At 37.8% G+C, this 8,865-nt stretch overlaps 1 pseudogene; it reads right to left on the minus strand.

The window, feature by feature from the left end:
• Positions 1 to 6,049: 6,049 nt before the first annotated feature.
• LOC116075308 lies at positions 6,050 to 6,323 on the minus strand (annotated as a pseudogene).
• Between the last annotated feature and the right edge of the window lie 2,542 nt (positions 6,324 to 8,865).

The raw sequence follows: 8,865 nt of genomic DNA on the forward strand, positions 1-8,865 counted from the left end.
TTGATTTATGAGAACTACACTTACATATGTTTATAAGAATAAATATTTAAAATGCAATTAGGGATTGTGTTTACTTAGTAAAGTAGAATTTGTTGGGTGTCAATGAAGTAACATGCATGATTAACATGTTTTTTTACCTTCTGACAGTAAAACATTGTTCTCATCTATTTTGAAGTGGATAGTATCACAGAAATTTCTAAGTTAATTTAGTATGTAACATTTTATCACCTACACTAAAAGAATCAGAATTCTTTTGTATTACCAAATTTAGGTGAAGTTAATCTTACATGTTATTTGATCTTCTTATAATTCAATTCTATCAGCACTTATCAATATTTTGTCTAGTAATACAAATATTCAACTAACTTTTAAAGAACTTATTATTTATTTATCCACATTTTTCTAGGCAATCTTACTCCATATAATTATTAAGGATCATTAAGGATAGCATTTTTCTTTTGTTATGTTTTCTTTAACTTTCAGTTCTTATTGTTCACCTTCCATTTCATGGGGTGACAGGCATTCACCACACATAGCTCATACACAGTTCTTTCAATTTACTAATGACCTATCAACAAATATTTTTCAGTGACATCATTGAATATAAAATTTTCTTATGACTACATATCTTATTATATAAGTAAACAGCCTTTTTTACATCAAGAATATTATCATACTCTCAATTATTTTTCTTACTTTCAAATTTGGGGTAATTTTTTTTTTTACCAAAGTATATAAAAACAGAGTCGAGTTATGTGACTACTTAAAAAACATCATATATCATAACTAAGAATGTAGAAAGATAAGGTTTCCAAAAGCATATAGATAGAATAAAACACTTTTAATTTCTTGTAAGCCACATAGTAATAACTCAGAATGCATCAAGAATGTTCAGAGAATATTACAGTGAAGGTTAAGACTGATGTTATGAAACCCCATGACCAAGGCAAACTTGTGAGGAAAGGGTTTATTTCAGTTTACACTTCTGGGCACCCGTCTCACTGTGAGAGTTAGGGTAAAAATCACAACAGGGAAGGAATCTCCTGACCAATCCTATTGCAGTGGTAATGGGGGAGTTGTAGGCTTAGTTTTGAAAATGTACATTAATAAGGGTTCATTAACAGTCCAGCATCCCTTCTAGTCTAACAACAAAAGGTAGAGGAGAAAGACTGTTAATAGAAGGGGATGTGTGGACCTGTTTAGAAGTAGTTCTTTGGGGTGATTCAAAACATGAATTAGCTTCTTAGATGAGTCCAATCAGCAAACAGCAGACACAAATCAGTAACAGTGGTTTGACCCAGAAGAAACTACGAGGCCCCACTGACTGGGCACAAGTGCTTGGAAGCAGAAAGAGACAGAATACGATGAGAAGTGCTTTGGTCTTTTTCTCTCTACAAACTCACTACAAGTGAGTGAAGACCAGTGAGTGAAGTGAGTGAAGGTGAGTGAACCAGCAAATCATCGGAAGGCGAACCAATGCAGGAGTGTCATTCACTGTCTGTCAGATTCTACTCACACTCTTTCCAAACCTCACACATACTCGCAAGTGTCTGCCTCATCAAATATACTTTCATAAGACAGCTCCCAGAGAAAGATCAAATGACACAAATGAATCCCCGAAGAAACCAGAAGTTTCCCCTTCAGAGAGTGCTGTTCACTAACTTGCTCCTCATGACTTGATCAGGTGAGTTTCTCATAGAACCCGGAAATGTACTACACTAAGGATGGCACCACCCACAATGGACTGGGTTCTCTCCCATAAATAACTAATAAAGAAAATGTCTGGCCAGGAAGTGGTGGTGCACGCCTTTAATCCCAGCACTTGGGAGGTAGAGGCAGGTGGATTTCTGAGTTCGAGGCCAGCCTGGTCTACAGAGTGTGTTCCAGGACAGCCAAGGCTACACAGAGAAACTCTGTCTAGAAAAACCAAAAAGAAAAAAAAATGTCTTATGGCTTGATCTTAAGGAAGTACTTTCTCAATTGAGCGTTTCAGATAACTCTAGTTTGTATGAAGTTGACATAAAAATAGTCATCACAAATAGTGACTTAGTGAGTTTTGATTTCACATAAATGGATAATAACACATACATTTCCCTGCCTTTTTCTTTTTTTAGTACATCAGAGTTATCCTTGTGGTTGAATTATTAGAACTAAAAATTCCTTTCCAAAAAATGTTTATTTAATAATTCTGTTATACAAATATAATGTACCATTCAGTTATACCATATAAATTGATTTGTACTTTTTATCTCCTTTGTAATATCCTCTTTGTAATATGAAGAAAACAATGATTATTTTATATCCTTACATAAAAATGGTTTTATTTCCCTAAGGTTGACTTTTTAGCTCATAAAATTATGTGACTGAATTGCATCCTATTTTTACTTTAAATAGCTATTGGCAGACCACTTTCAAAATATTGATAGCAATTTATGTTTCTAGTAACTATGAACATTTCAGTGTCATTTCTAATGATCAGCATTTTGCTGTCACTCTTAATACTACATAATTTTCCACTAAAGAAATATATTTTCATTGTGAAGTGTAAATTTGTGTCTTCTTAAATATTAGTTATTACTCTTTCATGATTTGCTCACCAATTGGATTTTTATTGTCTCTGAATCATTTCTATTAAAATTTAAAAATATTTTTCATGTGCCAGATACTTGGAAATATTTTCTCCTCTTTTGTTTTTGTATTTTAAAATTTATTGTAAAATATTTACCTCATTATCAAAGTATGCATTAAAGCTTCTTAGTTATTGATCGTCATTAGGAAGAGGAGTTCACCCCATAGTTCTATATATCTTGTAAATTACCTTAGGGATTTTCATTTTATTGAAAATAGATTTTTTTTCTTATATTGTATATCTTGATTAGACTTTCCCTTTCCTCTGCCCCTGGCAGCTCCTCCCCAGGTCTCCTCTTTTTCATATGCACTCTCTGTCTCTCCTTATGGGGTTGGGGGCAGCCTTCTAAGTGATTATTTCATACTTTAAAAAGATTTACTTTTATTACTTTTATTTCTTTGTTGTTGTTGTTGTTGGTGGTGGTGGTGATGGTGGTGATGTAAGTTTCTGTGTGTGTTTGTGTGTGCATGTGCATTTGTGTGTCTGTCTGTCTGTGTATGTGAATGAATTACCCACATGTTTTCTGGTGCATGCAGAGCCAGAAGAAGGTGTTAGTTCCTTAGAGCTAATGTTAAAGTTGTTTTGAACTATGAAAAGTAGCTACTGGGAACCCGGTCAGTCATGTTTTAAGAGTGACACACTCTACTAACTGCTAAGCCAAGTTTTGAACTCATACTTTAAACTTTGAAGTGTAAAATTTCTACAGTGTTAGAACTTACTTTTGCTTATGTTAGTAAGGAAAAAAGTCAGAAGTCCTGGTTTGTAACATTGATAACAAATTTTAGAAATAAATTGAAAATAACAATATTTTTGCTGTTCAAATAGTAATCATAACTTTTCTTGATTTCACATAGATATACATATATAAGGAAATATATATACACACAGATCTCTATCTCTCTATATAAAACCTTGTTTTACCTGTTTGTCCTTTCTGAACTTTATCCCTGAACTTGGTTTGTTCTGGAGAGCCAGCCTACTGTCTCCTGTAGATTCACGAGACTCTCCAGAACAGAAATCTTCTAAAACTGGTCTATAGCCCAAGTACCTTCCATAAATATATTGATTATGTGAACTCATGCATTTTTATTCTATAGTTGTGTCATGTTCCCATGATAATTATCATGGTTATTGTGAAGATTAATATTGATTCAATTTTACAAAATCTATAGGCACCTAAGAAACAAGACTCTAGCCATGTTTGTCCGGGCATTTCTAGATTGAGCAAACAGGAATTGGAAGACTCAGCCAAAATATGGGTGCCATTATTCATGATCTAGTATAAATCAAATGGAAAAAGAGACCTGAGCGCTAGGACTCATCTCTCTCTGCAGCCTGAGGGTACAAGCTTATTACACACTTGCCATCATGACTTCTGGACATAACAGGATGTACCCTCAAGCTGTTTTAACTTTTTTTAGTCCAGTACTGTGAAAAGTAACTTAAACATTTAGGATGAGATACTTGGGCTTTGCTTTAAAATGATTTCATAATTTGAGAAAATATAAGATACTAATTAGAATAACAGTGACACCTGATGGGCCGCTTCTGGCTTCCATTCCCGTATGCAGGCATGTATACACCTGCATGCAAATACACTCACACATACACACAAGTAAAAATAAATCTTAGGCTGGAGACCCAGCTCAGCCGTTAAGAGGACTTGCTGCCCTTTCAGAGGACGAGAGTTCAGATCCCAACACCCACAATGCCTTTAATCTCAGTATTCTGGAAGCAGAGGCAGGCAGATCTCCGCACTCCAGTGCAGTCAGGGCTATATAGAGTGCATCTGTCTCAAAAAACAAACAGGGAAAAACACCAAAAACTTGACAAAATAGACTATGTTCCATAAGGACAAACAGAAATAAGGAAACCATCTGACTCTGGGCTGAAACACGGAGCAGGATAACTGCTGAGTGAATGGCAGTTCCAGAACCACGGGCGAAGTCTCCCCCACTCCCTTCTTCATTCACAACATTCTGCTGGCTCAGAGAATTGCCTGTGGGTTTCCGAGGACATGGCCTCTGAGGAAGACAGGACGGAACAGATCTCTAAACCCTATCTATAGGAGGAAGGTGTTTGTGCCTATGTCTTATGAGGTTCCGCATAGCCCACTATGGCTTTGAACACCTGATACTTCTGCCTCTACCTTTCAAGTCTCAATGCCTGGTTTACATGGTACGGAAGACTGAACCTGAGGCTTCTGGAGGCTAGGCAAGCACAGACAACTAGCTCTGTGAATGCATGCTTTTTGAAGTATTCTCAATATGAGGGCAGCTCTTGGTGCCTGATTGGTGGGAGACTCTAGAGCTGGGATGGGACAGAGCAGTTGTAGTGGGTCAGAGACTCTAAAGCTGGAATGACACAGAGCAGTACTAGAGGGCGCCATGGCTAAATTCATACAATGCAGAGAACACCCAGGACCTCACCTTCAGCACACCGTAGAGTTATCTGGATATAGAGAATGGCACATTCTGCCTGCCCACTTGTGTTTCACTCTGACAGGGCGTGTGACAGGGCATGTGATCCTGGGCAAGTCCCTTCTCCCTATGAACTGGAGGAGGACCATCATTGGGGAGTGAAGCAGCCAGTCCTCTTGGGATATAGGATAGGCTACTCTCTGCATCTTTCCGGTTCTCTTTTTGGGTCCTCGTGAGTAGACTGAATCACTAGTTCTCCAGAGGAACTGTAAATGTTCAGGAAATGATGCCAGGGACAGAGCACTGACTACTATGACTACAGCTTGAACAATCTTTTCGATGGAAGCAAGAGGAGGTAGAGGTAGAGGAAACTGGGTAACAGGGACAAACCTTGGCAATATGGGAAGGACTGAGCATGGTGCTGGACATCTGTAGTCATAGCTGCATGGAGGACTAAACCAAAGATAATCTGAACATATGAACTTACAAACAGCCTGGAAAATAGATTGGGACCCTGTATGTTACAAAACCAAACCAAAGATGAACAGTGGAGAGGAATTAGTTATAGAGGAACTGGACTAAGCATCAGTGAGCACATTAGCATGCAGCGTGCCCATCCCCCTCTTGAGTGTGTGCCTGTGAAGAGACTAATAACCTGACAGAAATTCAGTATCTTGTCTCTACTACCTCCAGGAACCTGGAGAGAGGCAACGGAATGTGGGAAAATGCTCAGGGTTTTTTTGGTCCTGAGGGCTGGCAGAGCAGGAACACACCTTACAAGGTAGTCTTGGCAGAGACTTTAAGAACAAAACTTTGATCTGTTTAAGTTGGGACCTAGAGGGCTCAGGAAAGCAATCCATTCAAATAATTCGCCAAAGCAATGGCTGGAGGAGAGTCAGGGAAAAGCCACTTCCTTGACTAAGCCTCAGAGTCTTCAAACAGCACACTGAAAACAGCTGGGTCAGGTTTAAAATTTAATGGCTGTTCAGGCCTGGGCCCCTCACTCCTGCTGCTGTGCGGTCCACTGCTCTGGCGTCAGAGTTTTCTGCTCCAAGGCATGGACGTGGGGAGCTCTTCGGCTGCTTAGCCGAAGTGAACGAGTGCTTTCTCATTCACTAGCCCGTGTCTCTGGAGCAGTTGCTTTCCCACGAACCTGGCAGACACCACCAGGACTCGAAGCTGGTGGCGCAGTGATTCAGGGTCCTGTCTTCCGTATTCTTTGCCTCCAGGTCTTGTTGCAGCTTCTCACAGAGATACTCGGCGCTGAGTTCCATGACCACAGCCCCGAGGGGCCACAGACAGGTGTGCACAGAACCTCACCTCTTGTCTGCCACCACGCTTTCTGCCCCCACTGCAGCCACTTCCTCCACAAAGCTCACTTCTGCCCTTCCAAGGGCAGCCTCGAAGGCCTTAACTTATCTTTCAAATTAACATAATTAGTTCTAATATTTTTGAAATCATTTTAAATATTCTCATTTAAATTTTTGAATACAAACTAATAGGTACAGTATTTTAACTCAACAAGAAATAAATAAACATTTTAGCATGGTTGGCTAGAAGGATGAGTAGGTAGGACTGGGGTCAGCACTTTGTCTTTGAGCGTTTTCTTTTTCCAGTTATAATCAGCTCCTGACCCAGAGTTAATGTTCTACAACCAAACTCTGTGTTTTCCATAGACTATTCTATGTTCTTAAACATCAATATTGATAGGTGGTTTTAAAATTATCTTCTGTCTACAAAATGTGCGTAGAGCGTATGCCTAGATAGGTAAAATCTGATGACATTACTCTCTTCCCTATGAATCCAATCCTCAAACCTAGATTTTCATTTTGATGTCCACTCTCTTAATTCTACTAGATGTAATGGGTCCGGAGCACCTTACTTTGATACTGTCATTATGAACTATACAGCAGTTCTAACCTGATTTTCAACAAATTCATGTCTAAATATAAATTCAGCTCTACATATAAGGGAGGAAGAAATTACCCTTATTTGACTCTATGAACCCGTGCTATTACCGTACAAACAGAGTCAAGTGTTGAGTTGCACCTACGTTCCTAAACCATACTGGCTACAGTTGGTGGAAACACTCTTTTCCATCGTCTATTTCTATAGACTAGCTTTTTCTAAATCTCACCACATTTATTTTTCCATGTTTCAGATGATTCAAGGAACATTTCTGTAGCTTATAGTTTCTTTATGTCAGATGTGTTTATAGAACTTAGATTCACTGGAAAAAATGTTTGAAGTAAATGAAGATCAAACAACTGATAATTGTTTTCTTTTTTTTTTTTTTTTTTTTTTTTTCCTTATTGAGACAGGGTTTCTCTGTGTAGCCCTGGCCGTCCTGGAATTCACTCTGTAGACCAGGCTGGCCACGAACTCAGAAATCTGCCTGCCTCTGCCTCCCAACTGCTGGGATTAAAGGCATGCGCCACCACTTCCTGGTTTACAACTGATAATTTAATGAAAATTTTTTCTAAGTATGATATACATATTTATTTTCACAGTAATCCTGTGAACTATACTTATTTTGCAAATAAGAAGTTAACATACGTATACTTTCTGTTTTTAAAACTCAGATGTATTCCACAAGCTACCTGCAATTGGTTACCACTTGCAAATGAAAAATTAATTCTGTCCAATGAAGTCTCACTGGGGACACAAATCACTCCTAAATGCTACAAATGGAACATGGAACTAAAATTCTAACTTTTTGGCTGGGCTGAAAACTCATTAAACTAATCTGGAAAGACATTTAGTAGTTTCTTATAAATAAAGCATATATATGGTAGGCTATTTTCCTCAGATTTATTTACTTGTACAAGTAATACTAAACACTAAATGTTGACAAAACAGCAATGCTCAGGGAATATATTTTTTGTTCTTCAATTGTTTTTATATAGTATATTATAATCATTCTTTTATCTTTTTCCATCTCCTCCCAGATTCTAACAATTTCCCTACAAACTCAACTCCGCACTCTTTCTTTCTCTATATCTTTACAAAACAAATAGACAAACAAATAATATGTAAGCAAACAAAATTAAAAATCTTTTACTTTTTCTCTTACACCCTCCCACACAAACAGAAGCAAACATATATGATCAAAAGACCACTAAGATGAAAAATGGCCAAATAAACCTTTACAAGACAAAAACTCTAGAGAATATCATTGGGTTTATTTTATTTTGGCCATCTACAAATGGGCTTGGGCCTACCCAGTGAGATTCCATTGGAGAAGAGTAATTTTTCATTTGGTAAGAGTAGGGGCCCACACTCACTTACCTTCTTCATGCTGGGATCCCATCTGGCCTGACCTATGGAAGCCCTCTGCATGTTGCCATCGACTCTCAGTTTATACATATGGCACTCCTGTTGTGTCTAGTGGACATTGCTTCCTCTGGAATCACCAGTTCCCTCTTGTTCTTTCAATTATTTGGTCTCCTTTTCTGCATTTCTTATTTGCAAAATAAGTATAGTTCATACGATGGCTGTGAAAATAAATATATGTATCATACTTAGAAAAATCTTTCATTAAATTATCAGAATCTTAAGCCCTGAAGGGAGCGATTCATAAAGACAACCCATTCAAGACTAAGTGCTCCAATATATCTCACTCAGAGACGTAACTAGATATAAACCCATTGCTAGCATAAGATGTTTAATTGGGGACTTGTTTGGTAACTATATTTCATGTTTTTCATATATCTGTATATATTTTTTTAAGTTTCTTCAATAGCAGGTTTCCATATAGCCCTTATGATATTTCAGTGTTAGCTGACTTTCCTATATTCCATCTGTTACCCATATCTT

This window comes from Mastomys coucha, unplaced genomic scaffold, assembly GCF_008632895.1.
Source record: "Mastomys coucha isolate ucsf_1 unplaced genomic scaffold, UCSF_Mcou_1 pScaffold3, whole genome shotgun sequence".
Classification (NCBI taxonomy): Eukaryota; Metazoa; Chordata; class Mammalia; order Rodentia; family Muridae; genus Mastomys; species Mastomys coucha.